This window comes from Adiantum capillus-veneris, chromosome 3 (assembly GCF_014529385.1).
Source record: "Adiantum capillus-veneris isolate H3 chromosome 3, ASM1452938v2, whole genome shotgun sequence".
NCBI lineage: Eukaryota > Viridiplantae > Streptophyta > Polypodiopsida > Polypodiales > Pteridaceae > Adiantum > Adiantum capillus-veneris.
The window spans coordinates 36,713,160-36,736,740 of record NC_140933.1 but is presented as its reverse complement, the minus strand read 5'-3'; the positions used below and the strand labels follow the sequence as shown (position 1 = coordinate 36,736,740).

Sequence of the window (23,581 nt, the reverse complement as noted above, 5' to 3'; positions counted from 1 at the left end):
GGTCCACATCCGTTAAGAATCTTCAAGGAGGAAAATTCTTGAAACCATTTCCAGCACAAAATCATGAACATACCCATTGTCACAAACGGGAGCGCATAGCAATATAAAATAGACTCGGATAAATAGAATTTATCGCTTAGTACTGAAGCCAGAGGATAGAGAGAGAGAGAGAGTGTGAGAAGATCGACACAATACTGGGGACCAGAAGATGGGGTGGTCCCCCCCCCCCCCCCTCTCTCCCCCTTAAATAGAATCCTTTATAAGGGAGAATCTTTTTACAAGCACAAGAACCGGAGAAAACCCCTTCGTTCTAATTCTCTGACTGGATAGTCGTTCCTTCCCATAAGGGAAATCCGAGAGACGAGCTCTCAATCCTTTTTCCGTCTGTACTCGGAGTCGAGACTCCGCAGACAATTTCCGAATCCCGTTCCCGGAATTCCCAAGTGTAGGCCGAAACCTTCCCACTTCTTCTTCGTGATGAAGTACCTGCAAACACACATGAAACACGCGACAACAATTCGTACGGCGAATCCACAATCGATACCTATCGCTCTTTCGCGGGAAAAGCGACTTCCGTGCTTCGTAGTCTCGTGATCTCTTGCGTCTTCTGACGGCAGAGTCTTCTCTTGCTTGCGCTGGCAACAACTTTGAGTGAGGGCATGTGGTGCTTTTATAGCTCCTTGGCCACGGCACGAATAGCTGCTCGCGTAGAGATCGCGGCTGTTTTTTTTTTTTTTTTGGTGGTTTTTGCTGTTCTACCCGAAATACGGGAAGAGAATTCGATGGCTGGTTTTGTTGCTTTATTTTCTAAGTGGCTGTCCACTTATTAAGTGGGCGGCCAACATATTTTAAAATTGGTCTGAACCTGTGCCAAAACTCAATAAAACCGTATAAGTTTAAAACAATGCTTTTCACAACACTTCCTAGGCGTCCCTGGATGCAACCACATGCACAAATGCAATGCAGGCATAGATTCCTCGCGGGAAAGCGTTTGCTCTTCCCGGAAAACTCGTTAAAATATTCCGCTTTTTAAGAAAAGCTTCTCAGAACCCATCTTTATTCTTGTGCTTGCGTCTTTACGCGTATTCCTCTTTTCCAATTCGGATTCCCTCTCGACTATGGATATCCCCTTTCCGATGCACCCGTCACCCACCTTGTGACGCATTAGGAATACCCATCACCTAGTCCTTTCCTACCGAACTTACGATACAATCTCCTTCACGATGCTATGTCACCCATCCTATGACGCATCAGAGATGTCCGTTCCCGGATGTTCGGATACTTCTTCTCAATGCTCCCTGTCACTCATCCGATGCGACGCATTAGAAGTACCCGTTCCTGGTGGACTTACAGATATTTCCGTTCACAATGCTCCCGTCATTACTTTGAATGATGCACTAGGAATACTTGGTACTCGGATGTCTCCAGTGAGAAAAACCCTCTCACTTAAAATTCCAATAATTCATTTAGAATTATTTTTCCTTGGTGTTCCAAGCGAGAAAACCCTCTCACTTATAAATCCAATAATTCATTTAGAATTATTTTCTTGTCAGATAAAGCCAATTTAGCAACCTCCCTCTCACTTATAATCAGTCGTCCTCAATTGTAGAGGTCCAACTGAACTGTACGGAGAGAAACCGTAAAAATTTCAATCGTGCTCAATGGTGAGTTGAGCTACTCCTTTCTCAAAAGAGAACTTAGAAATTTAATTAAACAAAAATTCAATAATTCAATACTTACCTTACCGGTTCATGTCCTTCCTCTAGTATCTCGAGGATATCCTTCACCAATTATAAACTTATGAGCCACGTAAGAACTCATCATTCACGTCTTTCCAAGAATCTGTTAACTGACTTTCGCCTTCTCAACCTCGAGAAGAATATTCCTCTTAGAAATCAATTCAGGTATCTGTCCTTGCGCATAATCCTGCGTTGTTAGTCCAGAGGGTAACAAACCTCTTGTGTCCTCCCACATAGGGAATGCCCAAGTCATATAGCATTAAGCTCGATGTCTTTCTTTCACAAACAGAGTTCGCTAAAGAAGGTTCTTGTTCTGGGCCGTCGCTCAACGTAGGCAGACGGTTCTAATTCGAAGATTCCTTGTGCACGGCGGCACTTCTTTCCAATCTTTTCCTCTTGTGAGTTATTATCATCAGCAGTGTTTTCCACTACTTGCTTTGACTCGCTCGTGTTCCTATTGGGCAAAACGATCCCAATCTTCTTGGATGCCTTCCTCAAAGCAAAGAGGAAAAAAAAATTTGTCCGAAAATTCAGCCTTGAATTGAATCCAAGTCTTGTTGTAAGTTCCTTGCAAAGCTTTGGTATACCACCAAGTACTTGCAATCCCCCTTGAGGTGTTTGGTCACATGCCTCACCTTCGACACTTCTCAGAAATTGCCATTTGCAAAGGCAACTTCAAACTGTCGAATGAAAGCTGTAGCTTTCAGGACATCTTCCCTTCCGTCAAAAGTATCAAACTTAACCGGAGTGTTCTGAGGTCTAAAGACCTTCATATCCTTCTCGGAATGATGGGATTTCTTGGCTATGGTTCTGGATTGATGTTCATGGATATTTTCTGGATTCTGAAGGATCTTGAGAATTCCGCTCCTTGGATTCTCTAGGTTCTTGAGCATCATGCTCTTGTCGCCTTCTCAGAGAATCCCAAGTCTTGTGTCGACTTCTCGCAGAGAGAAAAATTTTCCCAACTCTGCAAGCTTTTCCTGCAGGGCTTCGGGTTCCGCCTGCTTACTTCTCTCTTGGCTTGTCATGGCTTCTTCCGGTATCTTCCCAGAGTCGTCCTCCTTTACAAAAAAAGAGAGGAGACCTTGCTCTGATACCACTGTCACAAACGAGAGCGCATAGCAATATAAAATAGACTCAGATAAATAGAATTTATCACTTGGTACTGAAGCCAGAGGATATATATATATATATATATATATATATATATATATATATATATAGAGAGAGAGAGAGAGAGAGAGAGAGAGAGAGAGAGAGAGAGAGAGAGAGAGAGAGAGAGAGAGATCGACACAGTACTGGGACCAGAAGATGGGCTGGTTCCCCCCCCCTTGCTGGTTCCCCCCCTTAGAGAGAATCCTTTATTAGGGAGCATCTTTTCACAAGCACAAGAACCGGAGAAAACCCCTCCGTTCTAATTCTCTGACTCGATGGTCGTTCCTTCCCGTAAGGGAAATCCGAGAGACGAGCTCTCAATCCTTTTTCCGTCTGCACTCGGAGTCGAGACTCCGCAGACAATTTCCGAATTCCGTTCCCGGAATTCCCAAGCGTAAGCCGAAGCCTTCCCGCTTCTCCTTCGCGATGAAGTACCTGCAAACACACGCAAATACGCGACAACAGTTCGTATGGCGAATCCACAATCGATACCTATTGCTCTTTCGTGGGAAAAGTGACTTCCGTGCTTTGTAGTCTCGCGATCTCTTGCGTCTTCTGGCGGCAGAGTCTTCTCTTGTTGGCGTTGGCAATAACTTTGAGTGAGGGCATGTGGTGCTTTTATAGCTCCTTGGCCACGACATGAATAGGTGCTCGCGTAGAGATCGCGGCCTTTTTCTTTTTTTTTTTGGCTGGTATACCCGAAATAGGGAGAGAGAATTCGCTAGCTGGTTTTGTTGCTTTATTTTCTAAGTGGTTGCCCACTTATTAAGTGGGCGGCCAACCAACATATTTTAAAATTGGTATGAACCTGCCCAAAAACTCAATAAAACCTTATAAGGTTAAAACAATGCTTTTCACAACACTTCCTAGGCGTCCCTAGATGCAACCACATGCACAAATGCAATGCAGACATAGATTCCCTCGCGGGAAAGCGTTTGCTCTTCCCGGAAAACTCGTTAAAATATTCCGCTTTTTAAGAAAAGCTTCTCAGAACCCATCTTTATTCTTGTGCTTGCGTCTTTACACGTATTCCTTTTTTCTAGTTCGGATTTCCGCTCGACTATGGATATCCCCTTTCCGATGCACCCGTTACCTACCTTGTGACGCATCAGGAATACCCATCACCTAGTCCTTTCCTGCCAAACTTACGGTACAATCTCCTTCACGATGCTCTATGTCAACCGTCCTATAACGCATCAGAGATGTCCGTTCCCGGATGGTTGGATACTTCTTCCCGATGCTCCCTGTCACCCATCCGATGTGACGCATCGGAAGTAACCGTTCTTGGTGGACTTAGAGATATTCCCGTTCACAGTGCTTCCGTCATTACTTTGAATGATGCACTAGGAATACTATGTACTCGGATGTCTCCAGTGAGAAAAACCCTCTCACTTAAAATTCTAATAATTCATTTAGATTATTTTTCCTTGGTGTTCCAAGCGAGAAAACCCTCTCACTCATAAATCCAATAATTCATTTAGAATTATTTTTCTGTCAGATAAAGCCAATTTAGCAACACCCATTCCATGTAGAGTAACTGGAAAAATACTATTCTTTTTAAAAGATTGTACATGCAATGCAGATGAACAAAGTGATGGAGTGTCAAACCGTTCACCAAACAAAGTGAGATCGAAACTTGACTTTTTGACCTAAACCTATTTACCGTGGCAAATCACAACGGAATTGTCGATGCGTGATGGACAATCTTTCTCGTGCTCTTTCAGACCGTGTCATGCCAAGCAAGAGACATGTAAAAGCGATTGACAAAACGGACAATCGGTAAACAATGTGGATTCCTTGAATGCAAACTTTTTTTCTTTTCAAGAGTGATCCGCATACATCTGTGCTCATCCGTGAGTGAATCATGTGCATCGTACAATACCGCATTCTTGTGGAAAGGGACACATAAAGACGGTGACGAAAATACAAGAAACCGTCACGAATGAAACACTTGAACAATGCGTGTTGACTAATCATGTGAAAACACAATACTTTCTTTGGACTTCCACCTGAGAGCCAAGATTGGTTCTTCACGACTGATCGTGCAATGAGGTTAGCTTCACTAGAAAAATCACTATGCAAATCATCATCCTTGTGAACAATCACATCTTTATCATGCAAAAAATGCATGTCGTGCTGTGGAAAAGGAATGACTGAGAGAGTCTCCTTTTCTTGTTTTTTTTCGTGTTCCATTTCATGTGACTTTTCATGTTCTTTGTCATGCAACAAATCATGCTTTTCTAGAATGAGACCGTGTTTTATCGTCGTCCAAAACAAGAGAGTGAGAGATTAGTGACATAAATGGAATCTTAGTGTCACATTGAAGAACCACGAGAGGTGCTCCTTCAACTGCGAGACTGAGAGTGTTTTCTTTCCAACAAACTTGTGGATTATGACCTTTAAACCACTTAATGCTAAAAATCAAATTGTATTGTGAGAGAGGAGAAATCACAAACTTCCGACGAAAATGGACATTTTGAATGGACACGATCACATCAGGACATTCATACGTAAACGAAGAGTGCATGCCAGGAGCAAACCCAGAGGCCGCAATGGAATCAACGGGTCGAGCTTCTAAACGTGCGCTCTTCACGAGAGTCGCTAATCACATCATGCATACTACCAGAATCAAAGAAGACCACAATGTGTTGACCATTCACATAACCATAACAATGCATGAGAGATGCATCGATATGATCGTGAGAAACTTGGGACACATTAGTGTGCTCTCTGATTGCATTAATAGAAGATGTGAATTCTGTGGGTTCTTTAGGTGTGTCCTTAGGACAATCTCGTCTTATGTGATGTAAGGTGCAACGGAATGAATGTTGAACTTTGCTCAAGATGAGTGCTCCGTACTGTGCTCAAGGGTTCCTTTTACTTATGAAAGGGAGAGCCTTCTGTTCCTTTAGTGAGAGAGTGCAATGGACACAAACAAAGTGGTGAACACTGTGTATGAAGGTGCTGAGACTGAGAGATAGAGAGAGAAGAGAATACGACACCGGAAAGTTGTAAACCCTCCTCCAAGGGCCCCACTCTCGATGGCGAGAGTGGTCTACTATTGATTGCAGAATCTGGTACAAGATGTTGATGCAAATCCAAGCGGTGCTATGTCGAAGTCGACGGCGACAACGAGAACGACGAATCACTGGAAAGCGCTGGTTTTGCTGTTGTCTTATGGCTGAAGAAATTGCTGGGTTGCTGCTGGTTTTACTGTTCATTAAACGCTGCCTTTGCTGTTCATAAAATGCTGAATGCTGATAGCAAAAACACTGCTGAAAACGCTGATTTATGGCTGTTCAAAACCATTGGTCATGGGCTGAATTCGCTATTGCAAAACGCCAAGTGCAGGGGCTGAAAAACGCGAGGCTGAGGGGTTGAAAAACGTTGGAGAGTTTTCCCTTAGATTTATTTTGAGAGTTCTTTTCCGAAGGATTAGAGGAAGATTGGCTAGAAGAGTTACCATTCTTACCGTTCTTATTGTTCTGTGGGTTCTGAGGAGTTTGAGGGGTACTGTGAGAAGACTCGTTCTCCTTAGGCTTTCCTTTGTTGTGCTTCACCTCCTGTGAGAGAGCAATTGCTACCACCTTGTTGAGATCCACGGGGTCGAATACTTCTACATCAAACTTGATATACTCGCTCAACTCGAAAAGGAATGCCTCTTAGCGCTCATCATCCGATTTGCGTAATTGGGTGCCGAGCTGCAAAACACGATTAGAGAAAGACATGACTGGTATACCATTTTGCTTGAGATTGCGCCAAGACTACTCTAAGTGCCTGGACATGCACGGCCTGCACGCAGTCTCACAAAGGTGCCAGAACACTTCCTAAGCTGACATGAACCCTAGACCTGATGTTAGGTGCAGCGGAATGAATGTTTGCGCTTTGCTCAAGATGAGTGCTCCGAACTGTGCTCAAGGTTCCTTTTGTTCTTATGGAAGATAGAGCCTTCCGTTCTTAGTGAGAGAATGCTATGATCATAAACAAAGTGAATGGACATTGTGCGTGCAAGTGTATGAGACGGAGAGATAGAGAGAAGAGAGATACGAGCCCCACTCTCGTCGGCGAGAGTGGTCTACTTATGATTGCACAAAGTGGTACAATGACGATGCATGAAAACTGATGCAACTTGGGACTATGTCGGTGACGACGACGGGGACGACGATGTCGACTTAAGGGCTGAAATCTGCGGTCCATAAAAACGCTATGGCTGAAAATCTGGGACGATTCGGGCTGCTGAAAACGCTAGCTTTGGCTGCATTTTGAGAGGCTGAAAATGACGATCTTCTGCAAGTATCTAGGGCTGAATCTGCTGCTGTCTTGAATGCTGAAAACGCTGCCTTGTCTACTTCACTGAAGGCTGAAAATCAAAAACGTTGGCAGCCCTTGTAGCGTTAGTGGAAACCCTAGGGATCTGGGGAGGTTGGCGATGAAGACATGCTGAAAAACGCCAGCTTGGGGGGAGGTGATGACGATGACCAAAAACGCTAGGCTGATGGGAGAGGGGCTCGCCAAGGGAAGCTTGGAGAGGTCTTGCTGAGAGAGGGGAGTACCTGCTGCCTGGGACCTGTTGTGCTCCTTGCTCATCTGCCCAAGAGTGCTAGCTTTGGTTTGCTTATATATTTTCTTAGCAAAATTGCCCTACCTACTTTTGTTGGGAAGTCACTTAAATTAATAAGTGAAAAATGTCGAAAATAGAAAAAACAGGCTAAATGCAGTGGAAAAATCCCCTAATTGATTCTAATGGATTTTGATGGGAATACTTATGATCATGCTGTGTGCAACCAGAGGATATGCATCTACACTAAGTGTCTGGACATGCATGGTCTATGAATAGACTCACAAAAGTGCGAGATCACTTCTAATCTAGACTGACTGGATTGACTGAACCCTGATGATGTTGTAGCTTGTCCACGGACACATAGGGTTGGATGTGTCACGTGACATCCCTTCCTTTTCAAAGTGAGGTACTGGTACCGAACTGTATGGCGTCGAGGGAGATCGCCAATAGCATCCGGAATGCTGGAAGGGACTCTTTGCCGGCCCACTCTGATGTGTGGGTTGTGCGGTACTTGAACTTTATAAAGGTCTGCAACGCTTGCTTCTTTGGGCCGCGCCGAAAGCGACACAAAGTGTTCTGTGGCTCCTTCGATGCTTCAACTTCGTCTAGAGTCATGCTTCTTTTTTCTTGAAGAATCTCCATGGCTGAAAATTCCTGAAATCATTTCCAACACAAAATCATGAACATACCCATTCCATGTAAAGTGAATGGAAAAAATCTTGTCTTCTCTAAAGATTGTGCATGCAATGTAAATGAACCAATAGACGGAATGCCAAACCGTTCACCACATACACGCAAACAATGAGATCGAATCTGTCTCTGATGATCTAGAGCAATCAACTTTGGAAATTCACAACGGAAATGCCCATGCTTTGTGCTCATACTTTCATGTGCTCGTTCTACGAATGTGTCATGCCAAGGAAGAGACATGGAATGTGACTTCTTTACATACAAACTTTTCAGCTTTTCATGAAAAATCCGTATACATTCGTGCTCATCCATGAGAGAAACGTGCTCAACATACAATATGTCATGCTTAGGAAAAGGGATCACATAAAGATGTTGACTAAAATACAGGAAAGGATCATGAATGAAACATTCGAACAATGCGTGCGTATCAATCATGTGAACACATAATACTTCCTGTGAGGGTTCTTTGGACTTAGGCTCGAGAGCGTGATTGATCGAATCTACAACGAGGTTAGCTTCGCTAGAAAAAGCATCAACTAACACATCATCCTTGTGAACAATCACATCATCTTCATGCAACTCATCATGCTTGTGAGTGTCATCCAAATCATCATTCTCATCATTATCATTCAAATCATCATGCAAATCATTGTCATTCAAATCATCATGCAAGTCATTGTCAATCAAATCATCATCATGCTTCACACAATCATGCAAATCCTGTGTGTCATTCTTTGGAGAAGAAGAGACTGAGAGAGTCTCCTTTTTCTGATCCTGTTGCATATGTGTCTGCATTTGAGAAAAGAGTCTCAACATCTCTTGCATTCTTGCTTTGGTCTCGCGATCAAATTCTACTTGTCTTGCTTTGTTCTCGCGATCAAATTTGGCTTCACTTTCTTTTTCTTCCAAGTCGTACTGACGCTCTATGGCTTCCATTCTTGCATCGACTTCACGATCCATGGCTGCCCTTCTTTCTTCGTAGTCACAATCTATGACTGTCATTTCTTCTTCGTAGGCCTTTCTTTCTGCTTCTCTTTCTTCGCGTTCTAGCTTTCTTCCCCAAAACAACTGCGGCAACTCCTTCATAGGAGTTATTGCAATCCTTGTCGTAGATGGGGAAGGGGGAGGGTCTGAAAAACCTCCTGGTGGGGAAAATTCTTCTTCGCCTCTCTCATGCTCATCACCTCCAAGTGAAGTATCCATTCCGCTTCGAGTGATGACCATCCACTGAAGTCGTGGGTTCTTGTGGTCTTGGGGTCTTAAGTTCACAAAGAACTTGGGTTCTTGGGTTCTTAAGTTCACGAGGAACTTGGATTCTTGAGGTTCTTGAGGGTCTTGAGGTTTTCTTTCGCTTGCAAACCGTGTTTGAGAAGGATCTTCTCTTCACCCGTGTTCTACTCCTTTCCGCAGGCGCACCCCTTGGCGGCCTTGCGCTCACACCAAGGTTACTTTTTCCCACCTCACGTCGATTGGCCGGCCGCTAAGTGCACGGTCGGCTCTCAATGAGTGAAAAGAGACACAAGGGGAGGTTGGACAAGCCCTTCTTTCCTGGGATTCTTGTCACTCTTCAAAAACACGATTAGGAATCGACACGCCCAAGCGAACTTGGGTTCGTGCGACCGTAACAAGCAAAAAAAAAATCTTGTGATTCTTGTGGTTCTTTCCTTGAGTGATACAGAACACTGCCAAAGCTCTGATACCAATGTTAGGTGCAACGGAATGAATGTTTGCACTTTGCTCAAGATGAGTGCTCCGAACTGTGCTCAAGGTTCCTTTTGTTCTTATGGAAGGTAGAGCCTTCCGTTCTTAGTGAGAGAATGCTATGATCACAAACAAAGTGAATGGACATTGTGCGTGCAAGTGTATGAGACTGAGAGATAGAGAGAAGAGAGATACGACACCAGAGACGTTGTAAAACCCTCCTCCGAAGGCCCCACTCTCGTCGGCGAGAGTGGTCTACTTATGATTGCACAAAGTGGTACGATGACGATGCATGAAAACTGATGCAACTTGGGACTAAGTCGGTGACGACGACGGGGACGACGATGTCAACTTAAGGGCTGAAATCTGCGGTCTTCTATCTGCTGTCCATAAAAACGCTATGGCTGAAAACTGGGACTGATTCGGGCTGTTGGAAACGCTGGCTTTGGCTGCGTTTTGAGAGGCTGAAAATGACCTTCTGCAAGTATCTAGGGCTGAATCTGCTGCTGTCTTGAATGCTGAAAACGCTGCCTTGTCTACTTCACTGAAGGCTGAAAATCAAAAACGTTGGCAGCCCTTGTAGCGTTAGTGGAAATGCTAGGGATCTGGGGAGGTTGGCGATGAAGACATGCTGAAAAACGCCAGCTTGGGGGAGGTGATGACGATGACCAAAAACGCTAGGCTGATGGGAGAGGGGCTCGCCAAGGGAAGCTTGGAGAGGTCTTGCTGAGAGAGGGGAGTACCTGCTGCCTGGGACCTGTTGTGCTCCTTGCTCATCTGCCCAAGAGTGCTAGCTTTGGTTTGCTTATATATTTTCTTAGCAAAATTGCCCTACCTAAGTGAAAAATGTCAAAAATAGGGAAAATAGGCTAAATGCACTGGAAAAATTCCCTAACTGATTCTAATGGATTCAGATGGGAATACTGATGATCATGCTGTGTGCAACCAGAGGATATGCATCTACACTAATTGTCTGGACATGCACGGTCTACGAATAGACTCACAAAAGTGCCAGATCACTTCTAATCTAGACTGACTGGACTGACTGAACCCTGATCATGTTGTAGGTTGTCCACGGACACATAGGGTTGGATGTGTCATGTGACACCTGAGATAGCTTGTCCACATGCACATAGGGTTAGATGTGCACATGACATCTAGTGTCCCAAAGCCTGCTTAAATAGGAATTCCCATGCTAGTGGAGCAGCCATAAATCAGCCCACGATTTCATTTTTAGAAGCGGAAAGATCAGTTATAATTTTAATGACCAATAATAGGTGGTTCCTGCGCGGCTAAGAGATGGTTCCCATGCGATAGAATGCTAATGCTTGGTGTTAATGGGTTGTGCAATCAGAGGGTATGCAACTACTCTGTGCACGTCTTGCGTACAGGCTCACAAGAGTGCCAGAACGCTTCCTAGGCTGACCTAAACCTAGAAGTAGGAGGTCAGCTTGTCCACATGCACATAGGGTTAGATGTGTGCGCAACACGTAAAAGAATCCTATACAAAAGCTGGCACCAAAAGCTGCTTTTGCGTTTTACGGCCAGCTGCTGTAACAGACTTGGACACTCCAAGTCAAGAATCTACCGCGACAACACCAAATAACCACTTCAAAAACAATTCACACTTCACAATTGATTCAACATTGGCCCGGCGGAGTTCCATGCCCAGAGATATTGGCCCCAAAGACTGGCGCCCCTTTCGGTATTTCTTTTTGTATTAATCTGAGTTCAAGTACAAGAGTGCGGTTGGGTCTCACTGTCAGACTCTACGTCCAGATGCTCTGAGAAGTGAGAGCCCAAACCACTTATTTATTTGTTTACAAGGGATGCCAAAAGCAGAGCCCCAAAAGCTTAGAATCAAAAGCTGTCTCTCTCTTTCCTGGGCTTTTTAGTACAGAAGCAAGTCTCAACTTTAATAAAATAAAGCAATTCTCAACGTAGCCAAAAGCTGCCGTAAAAGAATCTCCACGCAAAAAGCAACTGTACGGAACCTCCGCAATATGCGCCACAAATTGCGCTGGCTTGCCAGGTGGCACTTCTGCCGCTAGGGTTAGGGTTTCTGCAAATTAGGGTTAGGGTTTCAGCAGTCGGACAGCCACATCATCAAAACCCTAACAATTGGGCAGCCACGTCATCACTTTGTGACAGTGACTGTTAGCACCTACGTACTAGGAATACACATCTAGTACATGTACCAATCGACAGTCACATCACACGACATCACAGGACATCACTAGACATCACAAGACATCACATGACATTCAACATTCATTCGGACCTTAGACCATGATTTATCGGCAATGTAGCTAGCAATCGCATCTAGCTCTAGTCCGGACCTCATCGATGTACGATTGACTAACCCCTATTGCAACCATGTCTATTCGAGATCAAGTAGACCAAAATGTTGCAGTCATTTCGTCTATCAGTTCGTGCACTTAAAAACAAGTCAAGAACAAATCAGTTTCATATTCAGGAATTCCATTTCATAAAGTCATACAGCAGAATACTGTCAGCTCTCAGTATCCCTGAAGCTCAAAGAGACATCAGTGACTAGTATCAAAATCGAGGCATCTGTAGACAAAGGAGCGGAGTAACTCCCCTCTTGTGCATCCCACTGCACTAGATCTCCGGTCAAGCTGAATTCTGGGTTCCATTTGGAGTAGACTATGCTAAACCAAAAGCTTCGAGGTAAAGTTTCACAATCTGAGGAGTATCTGCTAGGTCCTCCTCCTCCATCCACTTCGCATCCAATGCAGGATAGTTCTTGAACTTAACCAAGAACCGCCTTCGGACTTTACCTTTATTCTTCGTGTCCTTATGTGCCAAAATCTGTTCAGGAACAAGGATCTCCTCGTTTTCTTCTACTTCGGGTTGCTCATCAGGCTCCCCATCATCAGGCACATCACCTTTAAAAGGTTTCAAGAGATTCACATGAAATGCATTGTGAATCCTCCATGTCACGATTGTGACTATGTTAACAGCTATACATCTACTCCTAGTTGCAGATATGCGAGTGCCATGCCAAGCAGAACCCCTGCGCTTGGATGGTCACGACTCTTCGCCCAAAAGACATACCTCTTCGCCAAAAGCCACACTCCTTCGACGACTGGTCACACCCCTTCACCTTACGGATGCGACTCTTCACCCATTGGTTGCAGCTCTTCGCCGAAAGGATGTGTCTTTTCGCCTAAAGTCATGTCTCTTCACAAAGAGACATGCCTCTTCACTGATGACTATTCAATTCCTATAAAAGGAACCCTTGTATCACACTTTCAATCAATCAAACACAGAGTCTTCTAAGTTTTGTTCTAAGTTCAGTTTCAGTTTCTTAAGTCTTAATCATGAGTTTAAGTACTTAATTAAGGATTAGCGACTAGAATCCTTACAGTGGTATCAGAGCAAATTTTTTCCCAAGACTTGAAGGTTGTGAGCCTCTCACCCTCGCCGCTACCCTCTCCCCCCCTTCCCGCAATTGTATGGAAGCAGAAGAAAGGTGGGCTTTCCTGATGGATACTAGCCAGCGTACTTAACCTTTCCCGCTCCCGAAGCAAACATTGCCTTGGAGAAAGATGACGTGCATCTCTTACCCGAAGCTTGGGCTCACGTGCTTGTTGATTCTCTATAGGCATGGCCCGGCAGCAGGTGCTCGTTCCGCGCATGCCTCTTCATGTGTTGCCTTCCTTGGTGAAGGGGCACACACCCCTTGGTGAAGGGACACACCCTCTCACCCCTTGGCACCTCTACCCGCTGGTGGCTGTCCAAACTCTCGCACCCCCTGCAGAAGATCGCACCCTCTCGTGCCTCTTCGCATGTCTCTTCCCTACGCACACCCTTCAGCCAGGCGTCTCCTCACCAATCGTTGGCTGTTACGCTGGCTTAAAACGTTACGCTGCTGACAATTCCACGCTGGCCTCTTTACGTAAAAGCTTGCAGCACCCAAGAATTAAACTCAGCAGCGCACCATATTATTAAAATCCAGCCTTTTAAAAAAAAAGTGACCGGCCAAACAAAATTGGCCTGGCCGCCCCAGATTTAATAAAGTTTGGACACCACAGTAAAGTGACAAATTATCACAAAATGACCAGCAGCAGCGTTTTGCTTCTTCTGCGAGCCACCTCCCCGATTCGCTCCCTCTCCCTCAGCGCTGGCGCACTCTCCGCCACCACTTTGCGCGTGCGATGGCAGACAAATTATTCGATGGGTCCTTGGCGTATCTCTCGTATGTAAACGAGGGCCTAGAAGAAGACTTGCCGGGGAATCCTCGTCCTTCACAGGAGATCATTGTCATTCCAGACACTCCAGAGAAAGCCCGAACTCGAGCTAGAGGTTATCATTATTCTCGATTCCCCGACTCCAAAGCCGAACCTTGTTCCAGACGCAGTTTCCGCTCCCAGCTTATTCAAAGAAACGGTTACTTTCGCTGAACAATCGGCATGGTCGAATCACAAGATGGTGACGATAATATTTTACCCAAGAACCCGATAGCAATTTTCAAAAAGCAGATGACAGCAATTTCATCAAGCCTCGCATCGATTCACACTCGCTTGGATCAGATGCAAATACAAACCTCTCCCCGGAGTCACTCAATAGCTTCTCAGACAATACAGGCATCTTCTTCCGACGCTTCAGTGGTCGACCAAGCAGAACCACTCAAATCAAAGGCTTCGGAACGGCAATTTTCTCACCCAAAGCATGGTTTCTCCGAGACAACTAGATACAAAGTATCTTCGTGTGAGCAACAAAAGTCTCAGCATGAATATTCTTGGAAATGCTACAATTCTAAGCAACAAACTTCTTATTGGAATCATCAGCAACAAAAGCAACAATACGAAGCTTCCAAAGGATCACCAGTGATATCAAGATGGGCTTACTTAGTGGCACAGATATCCGACCCTAGTCGAGTACTAGGTCGTAAACGCCGCGACACTGGACAAGTTTCCCCTCGCGAGCCATACCCTACATTTAAGTCTTTCTTGTCTGATGGTGGTAAAGTTGAAGATTTATTGATCCTTTCCTTGTGCAAGAGGATCCTTCAGAGGTCTAAGAGGCGACAACTCCCTCGACTTCCCCCTTCTCAATTGGAAGCCTTAATACATGCTGAGAAAGCTGAAGATTCAGAAGATTTTGATTCTTGTGTGACAACGGACAAGCATCTAAACCCTTCTTTGGCCGTGGTTCAGGCAAGAAAATTCGCCTCGTCACCGTCCTTGCAGAATACAATCTTTGTCTCTAAACAGATACCAGATGCTATGGTGAATGATAATTCTTGAAACTTGAAGACTCCAGTCCTTGCCTTCAGTGGTGCAAAGGATAAAGCGGATACGAACTCTTGCAGCACGACTTCAGTCGCTGCAATTGAATCTTTGGACAGAACTTGTTCTATTGATAAACCTTTACAGATGGAAATACCTCCAAAAAACTACTTTGTCTAAGTCTACGACATCCCTTCAAAAGGAGTTTACTGTTCCAGACAAACCAATGGAATACTTTACAGATTTCCAACAAGTGGTCATCACTCAAAAGAAAACTCAAGTCAGTTTACCAATAATTTCACTCGAAGCAGATATAGATTCAATCTTTTATTGGACAAAGCTCGAAGTTACAAAAGACTTTGACAAAGGCACTTATCAAGTTGCAGATATGGTCAGTTTTCAGTTTGGCAAAATAGTCATGGTCAATAACAGTGCCATGACGTGGGACTTAACAGAAAGAGCTTTGGATGCAGAAGCACAACAACAATACATTTCTTTCTCCCGGAGTTTCTACAACTACCCTGGGTTTTATTTAAAGAGGGAGGGAATGTCACGATTGTGACTATGTTAACAACTATACATCTACTCCTAGTTGCAGATATGCGAAGTGCCATGCCAAGTAGAACCCCTGCACTTGGATGGGCACGACCCTTCGCCCAAAAGACATACCTCTTCGCCAAAAGCCACACTCCTTCGACGATTGGTCACACCCCTTCACCTTACGGATGCGACTCTTCACCCAATGGTTGCAGCTCTTCGCCGAAAGGATGTGTCTTTTCGCCTAAAGTCATGTCTCTTCACAAAGAGACATGCCTCTTCACTGATGACTATTCAATTCCTATAAAAGGAACCCTTGTATCACACTTTCAATCAATCAAACACAGAGTCTTCTAAGTCTTGTTCTAAGTTCAGTTTCAGTTTCTTAAGTCTTAATCATGAGTTTAAGTACTTAATTAAGAATTAGTGACTAGAATCCTTACACTCCAAGTGTCAGGCAGTTTCAGTTGGAAGGAGACATCATTGATCTTTTTAGAGATCTAGAAAGGCCCGTAATATCGCATACTAAGCTTTGGAAAAAGCCTCCCTTTCTCTTCTTCTTTCTCAGGCGTCCCTTCTCAAAACGTAAGAGCACCCAATCATCCTCCTTCAATTTCAAATCGCGACGATGGCGATCCGCTGCCTTTTTCTGTCGTTCTTGAGATTTCTGCAATGCCTTGCGGACCTTAGCAAAAGCCGTGTCTAAGTCGCGCGTATACTCATCCGCTTCAAAAATCTTATCTTTCGTGCTTAGGAAGGGTGGAAGCTTCGCAGCACCTTCAACAATCTCAAATGACGCCTTTCCCGTCGAAGAGTGTATCGTGTTATTGTAGGCAAATTCCACCAAAGGTAGATACTTTTCCCATTGAGTCTTGTGATCCGAGATATAAGACTTCAATAAATCTAAAATCACTGAATTGGCAATCTCAGATTGCCCGTCAGTCTGCGGGTGGAACGACGACAAGAACTGCAACCGCATACCAATGTTCTCCCAAATTGCCTTCCAAAACAAACTCGTAAATCTGGGGTCCATGTCGGAGACAATCGTCTCATGCATGCCATGTAATCTGAAGATCTAGGCCACAAACAGTCTCGCTAAGTGATCCGGCTTGACTGTTTTCTTCACTAGAATGAAATGAGCCTGCATGCTAAATCTGTCAATAATAGTCCATATACCATCGTGACCACTCTCTGTTCTCGGGAGATCAAAAATGAAATCCATTGCAATACTTTCCCAGGGGCGGGTGGGTATGGGCAAAGGCTGCAACAATCCCTGTGCTTTATGCCTGTCAAACTTGACCTTCTGGCATACCAAGCAACTGCGCACAAATGCTTCCACATCCTTCTTGAGTCTCGGCCAAAAGAAGTATCTCTCTACCCCTTTCATGGTGGTAGCAATGTCGTGGTGACCCGAAAAAGGTGGACAGTGGCATTCAGTCATAACCTTTTCCCTCAACGGCTGTGTAACGCACAACATGGTTTTTCTCATCTAGTAGCTATCCCGAATGGAATACCCCGCTATTGTCTCCCCATCCTGTATTCGTGTGAAAACGTTTGCAAAATCTGTATCTGTGGCATACTGGTCGACCATATCCTCGAAGCTCCTATGATGTATCGCGGAAATAGCCAGAACCAACGGCTTCCGAGACAAAGCATCTGCCACGACATTCTTCTATCCCTGTATATGGACAATCTAGAAGTGAAACTGTGACAAGATGTTCGCCCACCGCATCTGCTTTTCCGATAGCGCTTCTGACAAGAGGTAGCGCAACCTCTGATGGTCTGTAAAGACAGTAAAATCCGCTCTGAGTAGGTAGTGCCGCCACTGAGTAAGAGCATGGATAACCGCCAAAAGCTCTTTCTCTTTAATCTGTGCTGTCATTTCCGGCCTTGAGAACAATCGGCTCTCGTAAGCAATGACATGGCCTTCTTGCATTAAGACCGCACCCAGACTACGACCACAAGCATCACAATATACTTCAAAAGACTTCTGCAAGTCAAGTAGAGTCAAAATTGGTCCCGTAGTAGTCAATTTCTCTTTCAAAGTCTGAATGGCACCTTTGTGGGTCCCCACGAGAAAGGGACTCCTTTCTGTGTCAAGATATGCAAAGGGGAAGCAACCTCTGCAAACTTTCAAATGAACCGCCTGTAGTACAAACACAGTCCCAAGAAGCTTCTAACTTCAGGGACATTCTTCAAATCGGGCCAATCACGGATAGTCTCTATCTTGGCCAGATCCATTTGCACTCCTGCTGCTGACACAATGTGTCCCAAAAAGTGTATCTCGGGTAGGAAAAATTTACTTTTCTTTGCATTAATCACTAACTTGTGATCTCGTAATGCCTGAGAGACCTAAAGCAGATGATCTTTGTGTTCTACCTCATTCTTGGAGAAAACAATGATATCGTCAAAGAAAGTGCCAACAAATAGCCTGTACTCTCGAAAAATCCTGTCTATCATCCGGTTAAATGTCGCAGGAGCAGTGGTCAAGCCAAAAGGCATCACCAAAAACTCAGATAACCCAAAAGTAGTCCGAAAGGCCGTCTTGTAGACGTCTCCCAACGCGATTCTGATCTGATGATATCTACTCTTCAAATCAATCCTGCTAAAGCACGAGGATCCCTGTAATCTGTCGAGTATATCATCGATCCTGGGAATCTGAAATCTGTTCTTGATGGTGATTTTGTTGAGAGCATCTATAATCGATGCACATTCTCCAAGATACGTCTTTCTTCAAAACCAACAACAATTGAGAGCAATACGGTGAAGTACTAGGCTGGACAAGACCCTTTTCCAAGAGGTCTTTTACTTGGTTCATAACCTCTTCATTCTGTGCTCGGCTCACACAGTAAGATGGCCGGTTCGGTGTTGTGCTTCCAGGAATCAGATCAATGGTATGATCTTCAGGACGAGCAGGTGGTAACTCGCCTGGCAGGCCCTCTGAGAAGCAATTGGCATGAGAGTGGAGAAAATCTTGGCGTTCTTTATCAAGTTTAGACATATTTGTCCTATCCTCATTACTCAACTCTTTCATAAAGATCGAGTAAACAAACAGACTCGATTTCATTAATTTAGAAATGGCCGAAGCCGATACAATAGGGACAGACTCGCCCTTCAGTTTTATATCGAGTACAATGGTTCTGCCCTTCTCTGTAGGCAATGTCGCTTTCCTCGCCCGATAATCGACCACGACGTTGTTCTTGTGGTACCAGGGAATTCCCGAGAGAACATCACAACCTTCCAAAGGCATTATGTAAAAGTCCTCATGTCCCAAATACCCCTGACAATGCAACCGAAGTTTGCCAATGACAAGTGTAATGGCTACGTCCCTGCCGGGTGCCGCTAGAATTGCCTTCGCAAGTGGTCCCATCCGATCGGGAGTGATCTCGAACCGCGCCGCCAATTCCGGTGAAATGAATTTGGCCTTGGCTCCTCCATCAAAGAAGATCAGGGCCTCTTGGTCTTTCACTTTGCCCCAAGCTCGGCAAAGTTCTGTAATCTCGTCCATCATGCTGGGATCGACACAATCTGGAACCAGTCCTGTTTTCATCTTGCCTTTTCTTCCACGTTCTTCAGCTGCTCTTGAACTCTCAGGCCTTTCGTCGTCCTTGTCATTCGGTTCTTTTTGTGCCTTTTTAGGGCACTTTGCGGAGATATGTGCCGTTTTCCCGTATCCAAAGCACTTCCCCTCCCTGATGAAGCGAGCCCGCTCCTGAGGAGTAAGCTTGGGTCGTGCATCTTTCTTTTCTGAGTTGCTCTTTCTCTTTCTACTTTCATTTGTCAAAGTCTGTTCCGCTCTTTGTGTCATGATCTCATCGGTGGGGTAGGTCAGATTGCCAGAGTGAATGGCAAAACCCCGTTTCGCATGACTCATCAACTCCTGAATAGAAGTTGACTTCTTTTCCAATTGGATCTCTGTAGGTAGACCCAAGGTAAACCGCTCAATCTGTTCCTTGAACGAGATCTTCTTAAATGAAGAGGCGGGTAGAAAAAAGCTCCAGAATCTCTCGCAATAAGCGTCCACTGTATCTTTCTTGGTCATCTGAAGATGGTTCCAAGCAGTTCGTATATCACGTTCATACTCTCGAGTCAACCAAGAAGAAATAAAAAGCCTCTTGAATTTCAGCCATTTAACTGGCGCAGTCTTGCTTAATAGAAGCGTGGACCACCAAGTTCGAGCATTCCCCTTAAAGTAAGAGGCAGCATCTTAGAGTGCTCGGAGTAACGTCCTCTCGCGAAAGCGATGTCAAACTGTTGTACAAAAGACAAAGCCTTCGAAGCATCTCTATATCCTGAAAACGTGTCAAATTTAATTGACTGTCCACCTTTCTTAAATTCTCGGACTTTCTTGCTTTTGTCTTCGAGAAAGTCATACTGGTTTGCTTTGTAAAAATGCTGCTTCTTTGCATAAAAGTTTCTCTCATCAGAGTCTGAACTGTCTGTAGACGAGTCCTCCGTAGAACTGTCTGTCACTGGGCGAGATTTAGACTTCTTTGCCTTTTTCTTGCCCTTTCCGAAGCGTTGTTTCTTGCTTCGCTTTTTGCCTTTGAGGTCTTCTTCGCTCGAGTCAAATGAGCTAGAAGAACTGTCAGAAGAACTGGGTACTCCTTCAAATCGAACACGCTTCTTCTGTTTCTTTGCCTTTTCAAATGTCTATTGATGACCCAAATAGCCCAAAAAGTTGGTGCCTTTCTTCTGCTTTTTGCCGTGCGTTTTATCTTTGTTCTGCGCATCAAAAAGCTGAGCAATTTGTGCATCGACCACCTCTTTTAATTCCTTCTCTGAATACTTCTTCGGAGCAGGAGGTTTCTTGAGAGCGGGTTTTGGGGGTGGTGGTGTGGTTTTTTGCCACTGCGTGTGCACCTCCTCCAAAGAGGTCATCTTCGGGTCCTTGGCAAAATTAAGCATCATCTTTGTTGCGTCGCCGATCGATTGTTGACGTCCGTCTCTCGACGCTCCGCCTGAGTAGGCCGAGACGGGCCATACTCCTTGCCGGAATCTTCGTTGTGATCCCTTCCCGCATCTTCGTATGCAAAGGGAGTCGACTGATCTTTGCCTGAAGCCATAGGTGCCGCGGAAAAAAAAAAAAAAGGAATCGCATTTCCCGTAGAAGAGAAATCGGTTGTGCTCTGATACCACTGTAATAGACTTGGACACTCCAAGTCAAGAATCTACCGCGACAACACCAAATAACCACTTCAAAACAGTTCACAGTTCACAATTGATTCAACACTGGCCCGGCTGAGTTTCGTGCCTAGAGATATCGGTCCCAAAGACTGACGCCCCTTTCGGTATTTCTTTTTGTATTAATCTGAGTTCAAGTACAAGAGTGCGGTTGGGTCTCACTCTCAGACTCTGGGTCCAAATGCTTTGAGAAGTGAGAGCCCAAACCACTTATTTATTTGTTTACAAGGGATGCCAAAAGCAGAGCCCCAAAAGCTTAAAATCAAAAGCTCTCTCTCTCTCTCTCTCTCTCTCTCTCTCTCTTTCTTGGGCTTTTTAATAATGAAGCAATTCTCAACTTTAATAAAATAAAGCAATTCTCAGCCAAAAGCTGGCGTAAAAGAATCTTTACACAAAAAGCAACTGTACGGCACCTCCGCAATATGCACCGCAAATTGCGTTGGCTTGCCACGTGGCACTTCTGCCGCTAGGGTCAGGGTTTTTGCAAATTAGGGTTAGGGTTTCAACAGTCGAACAACCACGTCATCAAAACCCTAACAATCGGACAGCCACGTCATCACTTTATGACAGCTACCATATGAGCTTTCGTGCTTGCCCGCGTTTTATGGTCTAGCTGCCGCGTCATCAGTTAGTCAATTATTTGCTTCAACAAGCTTATTGCCACATCATCACTTTGTGACAATCCGCCCTCTCTCTCTCTCTCTCTCTCTCTCTCTCTCTCGCTCGCTCTCAAAGCCTCTCAAGTGCAAGAATAGATACTTGCCCATGGACCCAAACAATTTCTCAGTAATATTCTTCAAAGTTAGCAGGTGTATCTGCCAAAGTGGACGATGCAGAAGCGTAGAGCAATGGGGAGAACACGAGAGAGAGAGAGAGAGAGAGAGAGAGAGAGAGAGAGAGAGAGAGAGAGAGAGAGAGAGAGAGAGAGAGAGAGAGAGAGCGCTAAACCAATCAACCTTGGCAATGATTTGATACATATACGATGGGGTCAATGGGTTGCATATATACCCTCCTTAGCAAATGACCCTACCAGAGTTTGACAAATAATTGAAATAAATACCCAAAAGCCAAACTAAATATTGGGATCACATTTGGCAGCTCACTTGAGATGCCATAAAATTTAACATCCTCTCTGCAGCTCATAGTGGACATAAATGGTGAGACCAAGTTGATGAAGAATCTAAAATGGATACCCTAGCAACTATTGTCATGCTGGATACACCTCGGATTTGCTACCCTCAACTTTGTACCTTAGAAGAATGCCATCTTGTGTAATAGGCTTGGACACTCCAAGTGAGAAATAGCAACACACGAACAGAAACTTCAAAATCATTGAACTTTATGAGAGAGAGAGAGAGAGAGAGAGAGAGAGAGAGAGAGAGAGAGAGAGAGAGAGAGAGAGGACACGGCACAATGGAGTTCTACGTCCAGAAGCACTGACCCCAAAGACTGACACCCCTTTCAATATTTCTTTATTATTGATCAATCACTGCAAAGTACAACTCTTGAGGGTCCTCTGCTCTTAGATTTTGGGTCCAAATGCTATGCAGAGTGAGGCCCCATGGGCTCTTATAAAAAAATACAAGAGATGCCTAAAAGCAAAGCCCTAAAAAGCATCAGGTTCAAAAGCACTAAACCCTAAAAGCTCAGGTCCCCAAAAGCTAGTGCTAAAGCTCGGTACTGTTGGTGCTTGGTACTGTTGGTACTGCTGGGTAGTGAAGGTACTTGGGTGCTACGGACACGGAGATCCTGATGATCCCTAGACTCAACGAGGCAAGAGCCAAGCCAAACGTAAGGGGTGCTGCTGCGTCGACGACGACGATGAGGGGTACTTGTACTGGGGTGCTAATGGGTACTGTTGGAGATACTTGGTACTTCGACGACGACGACAACGAACACAACGGCGAGGCTATGGACTGATCTGCTATTGTCGGGGACAGAGATGGGCTGAAAACTGAAAACGCTGGTCCTGCTGGCTGATCTGAAAACTCTAGTAATCCGCAAGGGTTGATCGCTGAACTCAGGGTGCTTAGGGCTGAAAAACGCTGGTGGGAGAGGCTGAGGGAAAACACCAAGGCTGGCTGAAAACGCTGATGGCTGCTGGGTACGGGTGAGAAGAGGGTCCTGCAATTCTGCCTCTTCTGCCTTCTCTAGCGCCCAAAGAGCTTCTTTTATAGGTCCTTTAGCCATTTGTCCTACCTACTTTTAATAAATGTCATGTCAAAGTCACTTATTAATTAATAAATGACTAAGTGATTGTTCATATGCCTATATGCTTAAGTGACTTAACTGTGCAAGTGAGGGTATGCAACTACGACTTGCCTGATCATGCACGCCCTTCTAGAGGCTCACAAAATGCAAGGCTAGATCCTAAGCTAACTAAGACTGAAGCTAGACTGTAGCAGTAGCTTGTCCACGTGGCGGAAGTGCGGAGTGCACGTGACAACGTGACGACAGCAGTGCAAAATGCGAAAATCTGTACGGTTTGTCATGTTAGCATGTCAACGCGATTTACAAAAATATCTCACAGAGTTCAAGCTTTCCTCTTTTAGGGTTTTGGGCCAATGCTCGTAAGTTTAAGTTGGTCGGTTCAATTTCTCGTCCACTCGGCCATTTCTCTTTCAGTTGGTCATGCCACGTCATCACTTTGTGGCATTCCCCCCTCTTGAAAGAATTGTAATCGTCCTCGGTTATAAAACCGGGGAAACGATTCCTTAGCGATCTAATTGACTCTTAAGTGGCTTGGGACTTAGGTTGAT

The 23,581-nt window shown here is 44.8% G+C and overlaps 1 protein-coding gene across 10 annotated transcripts in view; it reads left to right on the top strand.

Moving 5' to 3' along the window:
• Nucleotides 1–23,581, top strand: part of LOC147460756 (uncharacterized) — a 63,796-nt gene that overhangs the window by 23,525 nt on the left and 16,690 nt on the right. The gene's annotated exons all lie outside the window — the stretch shown is intronic.